Consider the following 21,805-nt stretch of genomic DNA (forward strand, 5'->3'; position numbering starts at 1 on the left):
GTCAGCTGTAACTAGGGAGATTATCAGTGCCTTTAGCAAGTTCCATCGTTTACTCTAACAGCACTACAAAGATAAATGGAAAATAGCAAGTGATTTGCTTTCTTTAAGGTTCCATCAAAGAAAGGTGAGCACATAGTTCTGTCGAGACAAGGTGGATCTTTTGACAGTTGATCAGATACTATCAAGATGCTCAAAGCCCCCTTTTCAGCCCAAAATTACTACCATACCATAAAAATCTGTATTTACAGGCTGCTTTTAAATGAAATGCATTATCCTGTCTGGTCATGATGTCTACAAAATACAAATGGGTTAGATTTCCTTGCACCTCCCAACCAAGTATTTTCCCTCTTATCTAAATATAAAGAGACAGCTTGGTGCATTCTGATTAGTGGTGTGGTTTGAGGTTTTGAAAGTCAGGCACACAGCATATGTATGAAACAATTTGGAGCACCTTTTTCATTCTAGCCTGTTTTAGGAATCCAAGTTCTATGTTGCTTGATTGTGTCACAAAAAATATCCCCAGATTTATCCCCCCTTTGACTGCTTTAACTCAAAATTCTATGGCATGCACTCTCCTGGAAAGAAAGCTGGACTTGCAGGATTGGGCAATGAGTTTTATTGACAATCTGTTCTTCTTTTTTTATGTGTTATGTGGAACCTGGACAGTGCTTTAAGAATTTTGTTACAGACTGGAGGGGGAGAGTTGAGATATTAAGGGACAACAGAGAAAGGGATGTATACAAAGGGTCTAGAATAGGATGAAGCTGAGATGACTCCTCTAACGCCACTTGCAAAGAAGTCCACACTTGGGCATTTTTTTGGATGGGACTCCCTGAATACAGGTGAAATGTTCACGTCCATGTCATTACCAGAAGTCCTAGTGGAGGCAGCGATTACACCCTTTACTTCCCTTGACATCTGTGCCGTAGTGAGAACACTCATGCCCTCCTTATGTTTTGACTCTGTGAAACATCTGATTGGCAATGTGGCATCATCACAATGGTTTCTGGCTATATCAAGGAGTCATGAAGCCAACTGAGAGTGGGGGTGGGGGAAGCCCTCCTATCCTCAATCTGTCAGGGTGGAAGTGTGGAAAATGCAGACAGTGCAGTCACTGCCTTCCAGGAGTGGTAAGAAATGCTGGGTGCAAGGTGAGAAAATGCTTTCAGGTTACATTTGATAGGGAGTTTTGATGCTGTAATTCTGATGGCGGCTTTGTATTTTGCGATGGCCACTGTGCTAACAGTTTGTTTTACAACTTGGTTGAACGGTGGATCCCCTCCCATTTTATTTTGATTGTTAGCCACCTTGAATTTCTTCTGAAAATTATGCCAGCTGTGAATGAGACTTAAGACATGGTAGACAGGACTAGAACAAAAGTGGGTGTCACCATACCCCCATCAGGACCTCATCTTATCAAGACCCTAGAGAGAAGACCTTGAGCTCCATGGTGGACCTCACACCACCTGAAGTCCTGGAGGCAGAGTTTTGCCTGCCCCCACAAACCCTGCCTTGATCCCCAATTCTCCCCCATTGCTTCTGGCTTCAAGAGCAAAGACCTTTTGAGGATGCTAGTCCTCAGCTGCTCCTAGCTCAGTACCAGCTATGGCTCTGGCTGCTACAGGCTGGGCTGTTCTTCTCCAGCCAGCAGGTTTCCAGAAGAGGGACTGAATGCCCATACCAGAGGTCTGAATTGATAACTAACAGAGAGTAGCAGCTAATAAGACCACAGTAGGTAATAAGAAGTCCTTACATCTTTCTGCACATAACAGTGCTGTGATTATATATTGCAGTAGTCTTCCATATTCTTTTTCTAGTTGTATATCCATAAGTCCCAGTAGAAAAAGCTCTGGTTTGGACTGAACATTAATCTTTAAAAACTTCTGTATGTATTTGTATCCATTTTTAAAACTTTTTTACATGTCAACAACACATGATAAAACGTCCCTTCTTGTTCTTGACATTTTCAACAAACATTTGGAACCCTTTTATACATTCTAGATAATTTATCAGGCATTAGATACCAATGATACATTGTTTTATAACCTTTAGTCCACATGTGTTCCCACTGATTCATCTATATATTATAACCATGTTTTTTGCTCATTTAGTTGTACATTCTTTAACTTGTTCCTCTTCCATTTCAAATTCAACAAAAGTTTATGTATTTTAGATATAACATGTTCATCATCATTACACAATTGAAGTATCAATTAGTCTCTGAATGAATTGCCATTATCTCGCTTGTTCTGGTTCCAGGTTGTTCTAGCTTTGTCCTCATTTTTAATTAAAATGTTTTCCTCCTTAACATGAAGGGAATGAGACTCTTATTTTCTGGCCTTGAGCCAGCGTCTGTCTTGGTCAAGTAAACCTTCATCTGCTCTCCATCTTGCCAGTACACTGAAGAGGGGGAGGCCAGAGCCTTTCATGGATTCCTTAAATAAAAAGCACCAACCATCTCAAATGATGTTAAAACCCATGGCAGAACTGTCCTGTTGACTTCTGCAAAAGATATATCAGCTCCTTAAAGATGGAACAAATGCAGATGGTGATTGCCAAGAGGGACTTTACTGGGCTGAGATGCAATGATAGTTTCAGTTAAATTAGAATTAGAACTCATTCCAAAACTCCTAGTACAATTACACAAATGCTCAATATTCTCATTAAGTTAGTTCATTTAATCAACATTTTCTAATCATGTTTTTCCTAGTTCATTTCCAAGTGATTATTTGTTCAAAGTGTTTTGTGAGCAACAGCTTGTTGTCTATCATGTTGCCGAAATGTGTGCCAGAAAGCTTTACCCTCCCCGTGCATGGCTCCTTAGCTGACACTCATAATCAGTGCAACTGGATTTGATTAAGCAAAAAACTGGCAGCATTTATGAAAATAACAGGCATTTTTGCTGATTAAATGTCCCATAAGGAATTGTGGAAGTGTGAGAGACCCTCTTGACTTTTTTTTTAAATCACTAAATCAAATTATTTCCATTGGATTGGGAAGCAAAATCTCCTATATGTAAATTATCCCATCAGTTCTAATGTCAAAGTTTTTGGTCCCTTCCCCTGAATACAGAACTTCTAGCACTCATCTGCAAAATATTTATTCCAAGGCTAGTGGTGTTCAATGGTCTTCCTTTTTTGCCACAATTTCCAGAGTGCATCATTAATGAACTGTAGGTCCTACCCTATCATCATAGCTACATATCTGCAATATGGTGAGGTAGGTGTGCAAATTTGCTATGCCCCTTCTCCCCTAAAAGAAAAGGAGAGTTTGCAATGCCTGGGGAAGGAAAGTCATAAAGTTTTGCGTTCACATTATCACTGCAAGAAATGTAAAAGCTCATTTGAAAATGGTGCCTCACAGGAACCGTAGAAGCAGTAGGAGTTTATAGCACAGACTAAGGTGATGGATTATGAAGAGCAAAACTGATTTCATATTTAACACATGCCATAAAAATGAAATAATATGGAAATGGAGAATGTTGGTGGTAATGATTTTGCCTGTTGTGTTGGAACACCTCATGTTATCATCTTCACATGTGCTGTCTGGTTAGTAATACATAGAAGTGTATAAAGGTAAAGGTAAAGGTACCCCTGCCCATACGGGCCAGTCTTGCCAGACTCTAGGGTTGCGGCGCTCATCTCACTTAAGAGGCCGGGAGCCAGTGCTGTCCGCAGACACTTCCGGGTAACGTGGCCAGCGTGACAAGCTGCATCTGGCGAGCCAGCGCAGTACACGGAACACCGTTTACCTTCCCGCTGGTAAGCGGTCCCTATTTATCTACTTGCACCCGGGGTGCTTTCGAACTGCTAGGTTGGCAGGCGCTGGGACCGAACGACGGGAGCGCACCCCGCCGCGGGGATTCGAACCACCGACCATGCGATCGGCAAGTCCTAGGCACTGAGGTTTTACCCAAAGCGCCACCCGCGTCCCTATAGAAGTGTATAGGAACATAGAATATATAGAAAACTGGCCAACATCATTGAAAAGCAGCCTGCACACTTTGAACAAACCAATTCACAGTTGCAGCTGGGGGCTTCAGTTATCCAAATCAAGTGGAGATTTGCCATTGACATTTACAGCCTCAGAACTGTGTCTTGAGTGAGAAGGCACCTTGAAGGCTTGCCTATCATCTTTACGATGGGACCAGTTGCCAGCTTCTCTAGAAAGCCATTATTATTTAGGGTCAGTATTCATTAAGAACTGTAATCATTGAGAGTTGTATGCTTGCTGGTACAAAGCATGGCACTTCTAATCAACCAGGGGATGCCTGAAGACGTGTCTATTTGCTTTGAAATCTCAGCGTTTGATCATTTTAATGGTATCAGGGTGGGAGTCATCAGATTAGCTCATATAACAGACAAGTTGGAAAGAAAGCCTTGAAAATGCAGCATGGGAGTTAACTAGGAAAGATGGTGAATTTTGGAATTGGCAGGGCTCGGCAACAAACTCCCTTAGCCTAACTCATAATTAGCTGGTCTTGGCACCAGCTGTTTTCAGCCTTCCCTGTTGCCAGTTTTTGGCCCCTCCAGATTAAGGTGGATTTTCTTTTTCAGAGGTATTCTGTAACATGTCGTGGATGCAATAATAGTGCATTAGCGGTGGATTTATACATCGTTGGCGCTCGGTCAGATGCAGGTCAGCACACAAGATGCAGAGTTTGGCAGTGTAGTTAATTCTGTATTCAAGAAAATGGCGTACAGCTCAGCAATGCCTCCTGACAGGACTTGCCGCATCAAGCAGATGGCAGGACTGACATTCCCTGCCCTCTACTTCCTCTAGGTCTCCTTCTCTGCCAGATGTTTCCCAAGCAGCCTCAAACTACGCCAGGCACCTGTAATCTCTGTTTCACCCTACGCATAAGCAAGACAAACTGAAGCCACAAATTCCAGGATTTGCAGAGACAAAGTGGAGATGTCTAACACACGCTCAGAAACACAGCAAGAGCTTCTTATTGTCCCTAGTGCCAGTTTCTCTCAACCACCCCTCAGGAAACTGGGGTAGGAGGTAAACCAATTACTGAGGATGCTGAGGATGATGTGGACAACGTACAGTGGTACCTCGGGTTAAGGACTTAATTCGTTCTGGAGGTCCGTTCATAACCTGAAACCGTTCTTAACCTGAGGCTAATGGGGCCTCCCGCTGCTGCCACGCGATTTCTGTAGGAAAGTTCTTAACCTGAAGTACTATTTCTGGGTTAGCGGAGTCTATAACCTGAAGCGTCTGTAACCCAAGGTACCACTGTATTTCCAAGCTTTCAGATAACCCTTTTTCCTAGCATTGTCTGAAAAATCTTGGAAAGATGGGCTACAAATAACAATTGGATGATGCGTGTGCTGTCTTATTTGAAGCACTTCTATGTCATCTTTATTGATGATTTCAGGGTGGTTCACAAAAAAATCCAAACAGCAATAACATTCAAACAAAGCAGCCAGCAGATGAAAACACAATTGAAAGTCAGCTTAAGATATTTAAGAAAGTATTATTTTTTTTAAAAGTCTGAGTGACTATTTTAAAAAAAGCTTTTGCCAGGTGCCTAAAAAACACACACTTATATTTTCTATTTTCCTCTTTGAACTAACACCAGACAACATCGCAGAAGAGACACACCTGTTTCACCAAGGACCATAACATGTTATATAACTGATTAGCTAATCAAATCAGCAAACTGAAACACTGGTACACAGGTTTGATTTTTTTTAAAAAAATGAATATTGAGTAAGAAACGACACTGTTTCAACTAAGCCTTATTTAGCAGCAGGGTCCTTATTTGTCTACTTCGGCTATTTAATGTTAAGCTATGATACAACTGCCAATCTTTTTGAACCAACCTACAGTTTAAGATGTGGGTTCACATCAAAGGTACAGTGACTCATATGGAGAAAACTCCATTGAACGCAGATCCTGACTAAACTTGGGTAGGATCAGGCTTCAGGACAGAGATGTTGTACACAGTTAAGTCATGATGCACAAATCCAAGCAGGTTCATAAAATTCCTGTTTATGAGCAGGATTTGTAGCTCAGAATTCTTTGTGGAAAGGAGGCTTAGAAGAATTAGTGTAGCATGCTGGCTGTTTTGAATTTCCAGTCTCATGCCGTGAAATAATATTCCAACAGAGACTGTGCAGGTATCCTCACTTTTGACTTTCAGTCCTCTCTTGAATACCTTTTTATTCCGGCAAGCCTTTGCAGCTTTGCAGATTTTTAAAATTTTTGACCACATGTGTATCTGTATTGTACTTTATTACTTTTTTGGGATGTTTTTGATATATATTTTTAAAAATGTTTTAATGATGTACACCCCTGTGAAAGTTTAATATATGGTAGTATAGAAATAATTGTTGAAAATAAATGAATGAATGAGTAATAAACATTAGAGAATGACTTGGGAATTTCTGATTCAGCCATAGGTGCACTAGGTGGTCCTGATAGCTTTCAAGTTTTAGCCACTCCTTTCAGGTGACAAACAAGAGACAGAAAAGTGGTAGAGATATCAGTGGTGCAACTTGCCTTCGGTTGGGGTGTGCCAGTGTTGACCCAGCTGAGTGTTCCTTTTCCATCAGTCAAAGACTTGTTCCACTGTAGGCAATCTGATCTATTTCAACTTTAGTCTTTTGTCTGGTATGCAGGCTAAGACCCTACCTGCCCGCGGACTGTCTCACCAGAGTGGTGCATGCTCTAGTTATCTCCCGCTTGGACTACTGCAATGTGCTCTACGTGGGGCTACCTTTGAAGGTGACCTGGAAACTGCAATTAATCCAGAATGTGGCAGCTAGACTGGTGACTGGGAGTGGCCACCGGGACCACATAACACCGGTTCTGAGAGATCTGCATTGGCTCCCAGTATGTTTCCGAGCACGATTCAAAGTGTTGGTGCTGACCTTTAAAGCCCTAAACGGCCTTGGTCCTGTATACCTGAAGGAGCGTCTCCACCCCCATCGTTCAGCCTGGACACTGAGATCCAGTGCCGAGGGCCTTCTGGCGGTTCCCTCGCTGCGAGAAGTGAGGTTACAGGGAACCAGACAGAGGGCATTCTCGGTAGTGGCGCCCACCCTGTGGAACACCCTTCCTTCAGATGTGAAGGAAATAAGTAGCTATCCTATTTTTAAAAGACATATGAAGGCAGCCCTGTTCAGGGAAGTTTTTAATATTTAACGCTGTATTGTTTTTAGTACTTGATTGGGAGCCACCCAGAGTGGCTGGGGAAACTCAGCCAGATGGGTGGGGTATAAATAATAAATTATTAATAAATAATAATAATAATAATAATAATAATAATAATAATAATAATTATTGAACAATACTGGTGCCATTGAGCAAGTGGACTCACTGCTGATCCTAACCTTGACCAGCCTTCCTGTTGTTGTTGTTTTAACCCAGTATGTTGAGTTCATCCAGGCAGCTAGATCTAGCCTCCACCTTTTAATCTCCCACAAGGCCCTACATCTAGTATTACTCTAGTAGGCAGCATGGGAAATTAGAATAGTTGCATAGGAAGCTGCTTTATCTAGTTCAGTATTCTCTACGCAGACGGCATGTGGTTCTACTGGGTTTCAGGTAGGGGATGTTCCCAGGCTTCCAGCCCTATGTGTGATGCTGTACCTGGGACCTCTTACATGTCAAGCATTTGAACTGCAAACGGGCTCAGACCTCTCCCCTTGCTAGACCCAGCTGTTCAGTACTACTTGGAGTAATGCAAGCCAAGTCAGAATCCAGGACCCACTTGCAGAGGAAGAGGCACACCGGAGGACACTTTGTCCAACGCTCCCTCAAACCTGGATCCCGACTTTCCTTACAAATTGTTAAGGATTAGTGAAATAATGCATGTGCTGTGAAGTGCTTTGAACCTGCAGAGGATTATCAGAATGGTAACTGAACTCTTCCTCCTTGCATTACAGGAAGAATCTTTATAGGAAAGAATCATATAGATTCGTGACTGGTTTCTATTGTATATATATATATATATATATATGCTTTCGTAGATTTTCACGGGTACAGGAATGCAGGTTTTGGTGTCCTCGGGTGTCTTCCCGTGTAAAAGTTGGGGTGTCTAGGCGACGTTTCGACGAGGTCTCACTCGTCATCTTCAGGCTGGTGCTTTCGGCTTCTTGTTACTGGAACAGAGCAGGATCTCAGTGTTTGAGTTCCTATAAATACTGTTGAGGAGGTGTGGCCTCTAATGTTCTGGGCAGAGAGGAAGTTCCCAGGCTAGTGTGCCTTTTCTTCTTTTGTTTCTTAATTGCTTGAGGGATATCTTGAGTGATTTCTTGAGTTGTATCCTGAGTACCACTTAGGTGGGTCATTAGGTGTGGATTAGTTGCTAAAGCCTTTGTGTCTTGACCTCTTGAACTTTGTGAAGAGTTTTTCTGAGAAGATGGTTGTACTGCATTTTGTTGTGCTCTGGCTTGGCTTCGTGTATAGGGGCGAGCTGTGGTTTTGTGGTCTGTGCCAGCCAGATCTGTGTAGGGATTGCAGGGGGGTGCAGCATCCGGAGGTGCCACCATGGTTTGGCTACTGGATGGTATCTGTAATTCATCTGTGGAGAGGGTCTGGGTTTGGGTCTGGTGTGGTTGATTGGTGATGGCGTTCTGTGTGCCTCTGGCTCTGGTGTCAGTTTTTGTGGGGAGGGCTAATTTCCAGATGTCTGGCAAGCGGGATGTGTCGTCACGCTTGTTCATGTTGTGGGGGTGTTTCTCTATCTCGATGGCTTCCATGATTATTCTCTTGTGGTGATGTTCCATGTTAAAGAGCAATTTGGAATCTGCAAAATTAATTTCGTGTCCTGTTTCTTTCATGTGTTGGAAAAGAGAGGAAGTTTTTTCTTCTTTTTTGACGGCATTCTTGTGTTCTGCGATACGTGCATTTATTCGTCTGTTAGTTTGTCCAATGTACGTGGCTGGGCAGACTTTGCAGGGTATTTCATAGACCCCTTGGTTTTCCAACTGGATTTTATCCTTGGGGTTTCTGAGGATATTGGCTATTTTTTGGTTGGTGCAAAAGGCTGTTTTGATATTGTGTTTATGGAGGATTTTGCTAATTTTATCTGTAGTGCCCTTGATATAAGGAAGGAGGGCCATGCCATTGTTTTCTTCTGTGTCTTGGTTTTTGGGGGGTGTTTCTTTTTGGATTAGCTTCGTAACCCTGTTTTGCTGGTATCCATTGGCAATTAACACATTTGAGAGATTCTGTAACTCAGTTGTCAAGTGGTTTTTGTCAGCCAGGCGTTTGGTTCTGGAGATGAGAGTCTTGGCTACGGAGTTTATTTGTGCAGGGTGGTGGTGTGATTGTGCATGTAAGTAGCGGTTGGTGTGTGTTTTTTTCCGGTAGATAGTGTGTCCTAGGGAGCCATCAGGTTTTTTGTAGATTAGGACGTCAAGGAAGGGAAGTTGGTTGTTGGCTTCTATTTCCATAGTGAATTGTATTTTGGGGTGTAGGCTGTTGAGATGTGTGAGGAAGCTATCCAGTTTTTCCTTCCCGTGTGGCCAAATTACAAAGGTGTCGTCAACATATCTGAGCCAAAGTTTGGGTTTGTGTTCTGACTTGTCTAAGGCATTGGTTTCAAAGTGTTCCATGTACAGGTTTGCGATGAACACTGTACATGGAACACTTTGAAACCAATGCCTTAGACAAGTCAGAACACAAACCCAAACTTTGGCTCAGATATGTTGACGACACCTTTGTAATTTGGCCACACGGGAAGGAAAAACTGGATAGCTTCCTCACACATCTCAACAGCCTACACCCCAAAATACAATTCACTATGGAAATAGAAGCCAACAACCAACTTCCCTTCCTTGACGTCCTAATCTACAAAAAACCTGATGGCTCCCTAGGACACACTATCTACCGGAAAAAAAACACACACCAACCACTACTTACATGCACAATCACACCACCACCCTGCACAAATAAACTCCGTAGCCAAGACTCTCATCTCCAGAACCAAACGCCTGGCTGACAAAAACCACTTGACAACTGAGTTACAGAATCTCTCAAATGTGTTAATTGCCAATGGATACCAGCAAAACAGGGTTACGAAGCTAATCCAAAAAGAAACACCCCCCAAAAACCAAGACACAGAAGAAAACAATGGCATGGCCCTCCTTCCTTATATCAAGGGCACTATAGATAAAATTAGCAAAATCCTCCATAAACACAATATCAAAACAGCCTTTTGCACCAACCAAAAAATAGCCAATATCCTCAGAAACCCCAAGGATAAAATCCAGTTGGAAAACCAAGGGGTCTATGAAATACCCTGCAAAGTCTGCCCAGCCACGTACATTGGACAAACTAACAGACGAATAAATGCACGTATCGCAGAACACAAGAATGCCGTCAAAAAAGAAGAAAAAACTTCCTCTCTTTTCCAACACATGAAAGAAACAGGACACGAAATTAATTTTGCAGATTCCAAATTGCTCTTTAACATGGAACATCACCACAAGAGAATAATCATGGAAGCCATCGAGATAGAGAAACACCCCCACAACATGAACAAGCGTGACGACACATCCCGCTTGCCAGACATCTGGAAATTAGCCCTCCCCACAAAAACTGACACCAGAGCCAGAGGCACACAGAACGCCATCACCAATCAACCACACCAGACCCAAACCCAGACCCTCTCCACAGATGAATTACAGATACCATCCAGTAGCCAAACCATGGTGGCACCTCCGGATGCTGCACCCCCCTGCAATCCCTACACAGATCTGGCTGGCACAGACCACAAAACCACAGCTCGCCCCTATACACGAAGCCAAGCCAGAGCACAACAAAATGCAGTACAACCATCTTCTCAGAAAAACTCTTCACAAAGTTCAAGAGGTCAAGACACAAAGGCTTTAGCAACTAATCCACACCTAATGACCCACCTAAGTGGTACTCAGGATACAACTCAAGAAATCACTCAAGATATCCCTCAAGCAATTAAGAAACAAAAGAAGAAAAGGCACACTAGCCTGGGAACTTCCTCTCTGCCCAGAACATTAGAGGCCACACCTCCTCAACAGTATTTATAGGAACTCAAACACTGAGATCCTGCTCTGTTCCAGTAACAAGAAGCCGAAAGCACCAGCCTGAAGATGACGAGTGAGACCTCGTCGAAACGTCGCCTAGACACCCCAACTTTTACACGGGAAGACACCCGAGGACACCAAAACCTGCATATATATATATATATATATATATATATATATATATATATATATATATATATATATATGGTGCTTGGGTGAATATAGTTTTACATTCAGAATTTAGCAGCGCTCATATGTGGTTGTTTTCATGCTGGTGCTCTAGACATTATTAATGTGGTTTCAAACTAATTTGTTTTCCTTGCTCTAATTTCTTATACTGGTAGGGAGAAAAAGAAATCCTATGTGATGCTTTTCTTTCATTCCCATCTCCTCCTTGAATTAGGCTATCAGTTTTGCCCAAGAGGCATTCATTATTTTGGAGCAACATGTGTGATTTTTGTAACGCAGAGACAGCTCTTCCAGTTCTAATATTTCATATATTTTTTTGTTTGGGAAAGCCCCTGGCAGAATGAATAGTGTCTTTGCATATAATGTCTGGCTTTGATTATTGCCTCTTCCAAAGAAATGCAATGTTTGCTGATTATCTCTTTTTGTAAAGCATCAAAAATCCATTTGGTGGCATGGAAACAAGAAAAGTCACAGAGGCTGCTAGAACTTGAATATCTGGGTTGAATGCATAACTAAGGATTGTATCGTTATTTTATTTTATTTTTAAAATCCTCACTGGTTGGCTGGTCTCAGGTCTAACTGGAGTGATAGGCATGAATGGGTATCTTGCTAGAGCCCTCACATAGTCATGGGCACACCACCTACAACCCCCCTCCCCAAATCCTGTCTGTTGGTAACACATTTTATTGCTGAATGTGCACAGGCAAGCACAGCTGTGATGACAAGAAACATTTATTATATGTTGAAAGGTCATTGCAAAAGCTTCTTCATCTGCTCACCACCCTGATCGACTGCCTATGCAGTTATATAATTTCATTAGCCTAAACCTTTCAATTGCCTGTCCTCCTTTTCCTGGCAGGCCAGCCCACTTGCCCAATGGGCCTTCAGTGAGAATGAGGAATATGCCTAGTAGCCATTGTTATGCCAGTGACAGGACTGTGAATTCAGTGGACCTCATGTCTCATTCTTAGTGGTTGGTGCATTCATATAAAAGAACAAAGGGTAAAATCTAAGATCTTGAAGAACCCTTTCCTAAATAAAAGGGATTCTGGATTCGGTATTTCAGAATGATTTGTGACATCTGAAAACATATGCAGTCAACTTAGATTATTTACAACCTTCTTTTCCAGGATCAGTCAAAACCAAACACAGAGCATTTTCTTTGGTTCACATATTTATTATACATAGAATAGTTATGTCTAAGAAGTTAAACAAATCAGATACAACACTGAATGAAGAAGCATAAAGGCGAAGCATATTCCAGATATAAGTGACTTATAATATTTACTTGGAGGTGGATGTTAAAAAAACCCCCACACTGAGATAAATAACTCATTTTTAAGAGACAGTTAAACAGTCTCTGAGGAAAGTTTGAGGCAAATAAATTCCACAGAACCCTTGAACAGTTAAGATGTATGAAAATGCAGCTTGAATTGCAAATGACATTTTGCAGAACTTTATAAATGGAAAGTTTGATTCCCATGGATAAATCAGGTTTGACGCTGGACCCTTTGATTCAAACTTCACAGTTATTAGAAAAGAAATATATTTATGATGTAATGGTAGCTGGAAGAGCCTCATGGGTTGTACCACATGATCCCAGTCACCTTCATGTTTTCTCCCCGTGTAAAAACATGGAGGAAGCCATTTGACTACTTAAGCCAAAGAGATAGAGTGCAATCCTACAGATCCTATTCAGAAATAACTCCCATTAAACTCAAGTTGACCTTACTTCAAAGAAGACATGTATAGGGTGGGGAACCTTTGGCCCTCCAGATGTGCCGGAACTACAACTCCCATCAACCCCAGGAAGGATGGCCAACAGCCAGAGATGATGGGAGTTGCAGTACAGCAACATTTGGAGGAGCAAACTTCCCCCACAACTGATGTATAGGATTGCACTTTCAGGCTGCAATTCTATGCACATATCCTTGCGATAACTTCTGCACCTTTAATAGTTGTAGAAGCCCTGTGCTCTGCTTCACCTGGCCACCTTACATGGGAGTAACCCCACTGAACCTATAGAGCTTACTTCAAAATAAATATCCAGAAGACTGGGTTGCCTAAGTGCTGATAGGCAGGTTTTCCCCCCTTTATGAAATCATTTTTATTTGATTTTACAAATGCAAATTAATTACAACGCCAAATACATTTCCATAAAAAGAGATTTCTCTGAATCTCGCAACTTCTTCCCATCCCCTCCATGGGTCCTATTGTCAACATTTCCAGCAGCATATTGTTTCATAGTCTATATTTTGTATCTATCCATATTGTCCATAAAATATGTTACATTACAAGTGGGATTAAAATCCTGCTAATGCAGATTTACAATGCAATTCTGTGACATGTCTACTTAGCAGTAAATCCTATTGAGTTGAGTGGGACTTGGTCCTGGGTGAATGCATAGGATTGGAGCCTACAGCTGGTGTTGGTTGCAAATCTTGTTCAACAAGCCAGCATAGAATTAGACTCAAATATAGCCCAATAAGGAACACATCATGGAAATTAAATAACTGATAGTTCTCATAAAGAAGCATTTCATGCTCCTTTCTTCAGCACCGTTTATTAGAAACAACAATGCTTAAGGAAGCAGTATCTAATCTATTGATTGGGAAACACCATAGGGTGATTTCATTTCCATGATGTGTTCCTTATTAGGTTATATTGGAGATGATTTCTACATTGCTTTTGCCGTTTGTGGAATTACTGTCACTTCACTTCACTGGCTAAGTTAATTTGCAGTGCTATAATGGACATTTTATTTGAAAAAGAATTTTGAGTGCAGTGTAGGGTTTAATGAACCACATGCAAAGACCGTATGTCAAATTTCCAGCATTGTTCATCATGCTTAGTACGAAGGATAGCACAAGGCTCAGAAAACCCAAACTTCAGAAAATGTCCTTTCCTCTTTAGCACCAAGGCTGTAGTTTTAAGCACACTTGGAAGCAGACCACATAGAACTCAATGTGACATACTTCAGGACTGTGCTGCTAGAGTTTCAGAGTATTCCCCCAGCACAGATTTGAGGATAAACTTCACAAAAAGGATGATATTTACTTAGCCATTTGATTTAGGCTGCAGTCCTAGAAACATTTGAGAGTGAACCCCAATGAACACAACAGGACTTTTAATTTTATTTTAGTAAACATGCCTTGGGTTGCACTGTTAGTTGCAGTATCATCTTATGATGGCTGTACATTCCTGTTTAGCCTGGGGCTTGCTTGGTGTAGCTTCAGACAAAGTACTGTCCCTCAGCACGCAGTTTAGCCAATCTGTAAAATGGGGGTTTGTTCAATTTATTTCCCAGAATAGTTGCAAAGGTGAATGAGATAAGTATACAGTAATCTTACTGAGTGGGATTCAACTAAATTTTTGTTAGAGTGGTCCCAATGGAATTAATGAACTTGACTAAAATAGGTTCCTTAATTTAGAAAGGTCTACTGTGAGTAAAACCACCCAATATTTAAATGGGTGGATTGTCAATGAACATGGATGTGCAAAGAGAGGCCTGCTTATTGCATTGATAATCATTGTTTCTTAATTTCAAATTAACAACAAGGTGGTTGATATATTTTTTGCACCTAACTATTTGTCCTGAAACTTTGAAACAAGTCCATCAAACCTCAGCAAAACTGTTACTCTTGGTTTCACCTATGGACAGCTCTCGTTCCTTGCTTATCTTAGTTATCTACAAAGCGTCAGGCTGGCAGTAATCAATATTTTTTTTTAAAAAGATATAGCATTTCTTCAATAAGTTGATTCACTTTCACAACAAAGTAAGATTTACTGCACTTGAAACCAACAAAGGTCCAAGAAAATCCATATATATATATATATCCATATTTATGATTCAAAAAGAGGCATCACCAAGAAGCAATATCTTGGTATAGGTTATAAACCTCTGCTGTTACTTATGTTTTAGAACTTGGATCTTTTCCAAATCCTTACTCCGCAAGGGGAAAAAAATATTTTGTGTTGGAAGAAAGCTATTTATTTACTTGCTGTTCTGGACCAGACTTTGAGGAAACAAATAATAAAAGAAAATGGATATTTAAATGCTATTGACTTGAAATTATGTAAATTGGGAATGATGATTAAAAGTGCAATCCTATGCCGATCTAGCTAGAAGTAACTCCCATTACTTTTTTTAGTAGAGTGGAAATCAGTGAGGCAAAATACAACAATTTTCTTCCCCAGGGCTTTGATTTGCCTAAAATAAAATGGCAATACTTTCCGCTTTGGGGAAAAATAAGAAAATAAGCACTCATCCTTTCATAGCTATGGCTAGCAGAAAAGTGAAAACACAGTCTCAGTACAAGCTGTTAAGTATCAGAAAGAAAAATGGCCAGAAAAGATTTCTAAAGTATTAATCTGTCAGAGCCTGGTAGGGTATGTTGTGAAGACACACAAAGCCACAATCTTGGGGAGGCTTAGCTGGTCTGTGTATTATCTGTGTCTGGGTAGGAGGTGCTCTGGGAACCACAAAATGCTGGGGGAACAGCCAGTGTAAAGGAGCAGTGGTAGAATCATAGAATTGTATAGTCATCTGGTCCAACCCTCCTAATGCAGGAATCTCAACAAAGAATCATAGACCCGGCCTCTCAGAAGCAGTTTCATTGCCATGTACCAAAACACAGTCGTACTTTGGAAGTCGAACGGAATCTGTTCTGGAAGTCCGTTCGACTTCCAAAACATTTGGAAACCAAAGCGTGGCTTCTGATCGGCTGCAGGATGCCCCTGGAGCCAATTGGAAGCTACAGAAGCCCTGTTGAATGTTCAGCTTCCAAAAATAGTTCAAAAACCGGAACACTCACTTCCGGGTTTCGATCGTTCAGGAGCCGATTTGTTCGGAGGCCAAGGCATTTGAGATCCAAGGTACGACTGTAGTAAGGATGGCACCTGGCTCTTGGATTTGGAGTTCTTTCAGCTTTGTGTCAACATCGTTTGAGAGCTCCTTTAAAGTTTTAGTACTGCAGTGATTTAAGCTTAGTATGCCATCATTTCACAGGTTCATTGATTTCATATTTTACTGTTTCTCTGCGCTGCTCTTCTTTACAACCTTGTTTATTACTGTATTTTCTATACATACTTTGATTAGGGGTAGACACTGGATTTGGATGAATCCCAAGGCAAAACAAGGTGCCTTGGAGGGATGTGGGACTTAGGGAGAAGCTGGATCTACGCAAGACTGCACAAACCCAAAGAGTGATCCTTGAAGCATCTTGTTGTGCATCGACAATGTGGGCGAAGGAGCAGGTGTGCAGAACTTAGACTTGCCTCAGTAACTTAAGGGAAATGCAAGGATCAGAAGGGGAAGGAGAAAGTGATTTGCAGCTGACAGGTCTAGTTTTTAAGCAGAGGGAATCATTTCACCAACACTCTTGAACCCCTTGCTCTGCAGAAGGGAGCAGCTTCTCATGAGTAAAACCTATGTCTCTAAGCTTAGAGTTTTCACTGGGATCTTAAATCGATCCCTAGCCCAGGCTATTGTTCCATCCTGCCTAAAGTCCTCTACTATCATTCCAATAGCAAAAAAATCTAACCCAGAAGATCTGAATGATTTTCGTCCAGTAGCACTCACACCTATAATCATGAAGTGCTTTGAAAAGCTGGTACGAAATTATGTCATTGCCTGCCTACCAGAGGGACTGGACACATTCCAATTTGCTTATAAAACGAAAAGATCAACAGAGGACGCTGTAGCGATTGCCCTCCATGCCGTCCTTGCACATTTGGAGCAGCGGGGGGGGGGGGGTTTATGCCAGACTGCTTTTTTTAGATTTCAGCTCGGCATTTAATACCATTCTACCACAACGTCTGATGTCTAAACTGGAAGATCTGGGGCTTCCGTTATCACTTTGTGGGTGGATATTGGACTTTTTGTCAGACCGCCCCCAGAGGGTTCGGTTGGGCCCTTATACCTCTAGTATGCTTAAGACTAACACAGGAACACCACAGGGATGCGTACTCAGTCCGCTCCTTTATATTCTCTACATGTACGATTGTGTCGCTGCTCACCCTAGTAATAGGGTTGTCAAATTTGCAGATGACACAACCGTGATTGGGCTCATCTCTGAAAGGGAGGGTGAAACGGACTATAGAGATGAGGTGGAGCGGCTGACAGAGTGGTGCAGAGCTAACAACTTGCTCATAAATACAAGGAAGACAAAGGAGCTTGTGGTGGACTTCAGGAGACAGAAGAGCAATGTCCAGCCACTTTTGATTGATGGGGTCTGTGTGGAGAGGGTAACAACGTTCAGATTTTTGGGCATTGAATTACCCAAAATTCAATGGAGTGTCAACACAAGGGGGCTTGTGAAGAAGGCGCAGCAGAGACTGTACTTTTTGAGAATTCTAAGGAAAAACCATCTTCCGCAGAAACTGCTGCTTGCCTTCTATCACTGTGCCATTGAGAGCGTGCTCACTTATGGCTTATGTGTGTGGTACGGAAGCTGTACTACCCAGGACAGGATGGGGTTGTGCAGAGTTGTTAAGGCAGCAGAGAGCATTGTTGGCTGCCCACTCTCCACCTTAGAGCAGATTTATGTCACAAGGTGCCATAGGAAGGCACTGGACATAGTAAAAGATCCATCGCATCCTGGTCACTGTCTCTTCGAGCTCCTGCCATCGGGACGGAGATACAGGACGATGAAGACAAGAACAAGCCGTCTTAAGAACAGCTTCTTCTCCAGAGCGATCTCGGCCCTGAATGGGAAGCCTGGACTTTGAAAGTCATCTAATCTTCCTTGCTGTATTATATTGTATTGTTTTAATTAGTGTTTTTATAGTTGTTTTGATTTTGTGTGGAGTGCCCTACCTGGGTGGATGGAGCAGCCAAGTAATTTCGTTGTCCCCGAGAGGGGGCAATGACAATAAAGATATTATTATTATTATTATTATTATTATTATTATTATTATTATTATGGAAGATGGCAGGATGGATAGCAGGAGAGGGACCACCCTTGTGATTGACAGATCTAATTTACACCCAGAGAAAATGAATTAGCCAGAAAGCAAATTTCTTTTAGTTCTTTCCACCCCCAAAATCAACTTTAAAAATGCCACCCAAAAAAGCCCCCCAACCTATTTGTCTACATTTTGGCAAGGGAACCAAGTGCCGACAAAATGCTCAGGGAGAGCAACTAAATTCCACCCTAAATTGAAATCAAGACTCGTATTTTACCAAACCCCAATCCTACAACAACGTGGAGAGACATCTTAGTTTATCAGATGTGCATCTAGTTCTTCTCTCATGTTAGATCAGGCTTCCTCAACCTCAGCCCTGCAGATGTTTTGAGACTACAGTTCCCAGCATCCCTGACCACTGGTCCTGCTAGCTAGGGATCATGGGAGTTGTAGGCCAAAAACATCTGGAGGGTGAGGTTGAGGAAGCCTGTGTTAGGTCCCCTGCTAAGTAAAATTTCAATTTTCCCTCGGACGATTTGGCATGAAAACAAGCTGGCAACATCTTATCTTATGTGATGGCTAGGTTTGATTATCTTCATTTGCATCGGATGAGATGCCTCTTCACCAGTACTGTGAGCACTGTCCTCTTACGAGGTCTGATGGTGAGGTTGGTGTTTGAAACAAAATACATTTGAAACCTGTGGGTTGATCTATATGGATCAAACTGAATAATCCATAGCAAAGTATGATTCAGATTAAACACGTTACTAGCTGACATGTATAAGAACAACCCATGCAGTGCAAACTGGCAGGCAGCTTGCTTTCTTTCTAACTATATAATTTATATATTCCTGCCAATATGTGGCTTTTGTTACGTAATAAAATCTTTCTGGAGTGTTGTGAGTGGGCAGTGTATGGCAGGAACTGGTTATTTGCTTCAGTGATTCATCTTTACTTCTGTTTCATGTTTGCCATGGGGATGAGGTGGTATAAGGACTTAAATTTAATTGGCTGCTACAATAGCCTTTTTTTATTGTGCTGTGCTGTTCGATGCAACTAAGTGAGTGTACATGTAACTTGGGACAAAGAACAAAGAAATAAGACTTGCAGCAGGGAGAATTCACACATATCAAAATGGATCGCAGCTATACCCTGCAATAGAACAAGTGTTTTAATAGTTAATTAATTTATTTATAAGATCTCCTACCCACCCCTCACCACAAGGTCCTGGGGTGAGTTTCAGCACCCCTGCGGTTCCCAAAGCAAGCAGAGCAATTACAGCTAAAAGAACAAGTAACACTATTCCAACCAAACAGAACAGCATAGGTTCAACAAAAGGATATATATTTATATGTTGAGGGGAATATATGTTGGTTAATGTGCACAACGACTGGACATTGTGCACATTCACCAGGTCTCATGGCGAGTGAGGCCTTGGGGAATGTGCATATCTTGCCTGCATTCTGATGTTATGCAATCCATTAGGAGTGCGCAAGCAGGTTTTTTTTTTATTTGTTGCTCACCATTCATTTCTTAAAATCCTACTTGTTATGTTGTTTACTTATTATGTTGTTTATTTTTTATTACTCTTATTTGTTTACTTCCCATTCCTTTCAATGAGAGGCTGAGCTCATATTGGGCTGCCTATAACATCTGTGCTTTCCATCTGTTTCGGATCCGACTTGTCAAATATCAGACATATTACAGGTAATTTTAAAAAGCATGTAAGATGTAACTACTATTTACAATATCGTTTATTTTAGTCAAAGTCATGGATGCCAATAGGGGCTCGCAGAGGGCAAACTAAAAGCCTCACAGGCCAGTGAAGAAGTGCAGTAACACTTGCAAGCGTTGGGACAAGGCCGCCTATTATAGAGGCTGTTGGCTGTTTTTGCATTTACCTCACCATAAGTTAAAGAAATCAAGACACAAGAGGGTCACATTCCACCAAGGGCAACCTTCCTGGCTCAAATGCCCATCGTGAGTGGGGCCTGAAGCAAAAGTGGTGTGACTCTTACTGTTGTACAATAGGTATATTCCACCCTTGCCAAAGTCAGAGGTCCCCTCGCCCGCAGATACCTCTGCATCTTCTATTTAGAAATGCAAGAGGCATTATCACCCGAATCTGCACACATTCCAGTCAGGCAAATGGGAGAGATCAGCTCCAGTGTGGGGTGTGGTCCAGAGAGCCAGATAGGTGTGGAGGGCCACATTTTGCCCCCAGACCTGATGTTCTCCATCCCTGAGTATACATAGGCTACCTTGCATGTTCTATAGTAGTATTTGTTCCTATCTTAGGCTTGTTAGATGAACACCTAGCTTCCTGGCAAAGGAGCATCACTGGGCTTCCCACCAGTCCTTAGAGACTTAATGTCCGAACGTGTTTTGTTGCTGCTGCTCTTTGTGAGCAGCAATGAGACTTGGACCAAAAATAGATTTAGCTAGAAATCTAAAGGCATGTTCTTTCTCCTCTACCACCAATCTGTAACCTTCAGATGACCTGTCTTGCCTTGGCTCCTAGAGGAAAATGGAAATGAATGAATTCTGAATGAGTAACGAATGAATCTATGGACATTCAGAACTCATTTGTTACTCTGCCATTTGTTCCGTAATGAACCATGAATCAAATGAATGCACTCCATTCATTTAAACCTTCCACTCTTTATTCAAGTAATCACACCCTTACGGAAACTCACTCCCTGTGTTGCTGCTTGTTTAGAGCTGCTAGAGGCACTTTGTTCTGAAAACAATACAGTATTGGCGATTAGAGTGTTTGGGGGTTAAGCAGTAGGAACCACTAGATCTACATAAAATGTAGAGCTAGTCAAAGAATAGCTCAGGACTATACATTTTGAATGGGTTTATAGATACTTAACAACAAAATACATGCAACTCTTTTCAAGGCTAAAGGGTGCACAAATGTAAATAACACATTTCTAGGAATAGAGAGGAAGTCTATTTCTTCTCAGTGCAGGAATTTACAAAGGGAATGGCAAGATAAAAAGCATGTACACCATCTTGGTGCTGTGATACATTATGAACCTAGATGGCAGAGGTCTTTTTTCATCTCACTGCACCACTTTGATGTGAGGGAGTAGGGCATAGCTGCCTGGGAAGTGTCTTTTTCCTGTATAACGTGGGCTCAGCAGTCACACTTACTCTACTAAGTATAGCATGGGTAATCTACAGAGCCATGCTATAACGATCTCCAACATACTCCAATCTCATCATGACAGTAGTTGGCAAAGAACAGTTGTATGCTCACAACTGGAGCCTCGCAGTATAGATGCAGCTGTGCAATGTGTAGTGCCCTGGGAAATGCCGGAAGCCCTTTAAAGCCTCTAGGCAACATTGTAGGAGACAGAAGGGTTTGCTTTCAAATGGTACGACAAGTCTTCATCTATGCGTGTTGCAGGAATGCACACAAAAAGGAGGAAACGCATGTTGACCTCTTAGCTCAGAGTCAAAGTGTACCATATGACAAATTACACTTAATATATATATGCCCAGAGTAAAGCAGACAACAGGCCAGAGCTTAAAATAAAAGAATATGCAATCTATTACAAGAAGGTAAATAGATCAATATGTACTCGTAACAGAAATAAAAGGTTGATCATACAGGAAGTATTTATACTGCACTTCTTCAAGTTCTGCACTGTACTCCATTCCCCACCTTTCCCTTTTAGGAA

This window comes from Podarcis muralis, chromosome 6, assembly GCF_964188315.1.
Source record: "Podarcis muralis chromosome 6, rPodMur119.hap1.1, whole genome shotgun sequence".
Taxonomy (NCBI): Eukaryota; Metazoa; Chordata; class Lepidosauria; order Squamata; family Lacertidae; genus Podarcis; species Podarcis muralis.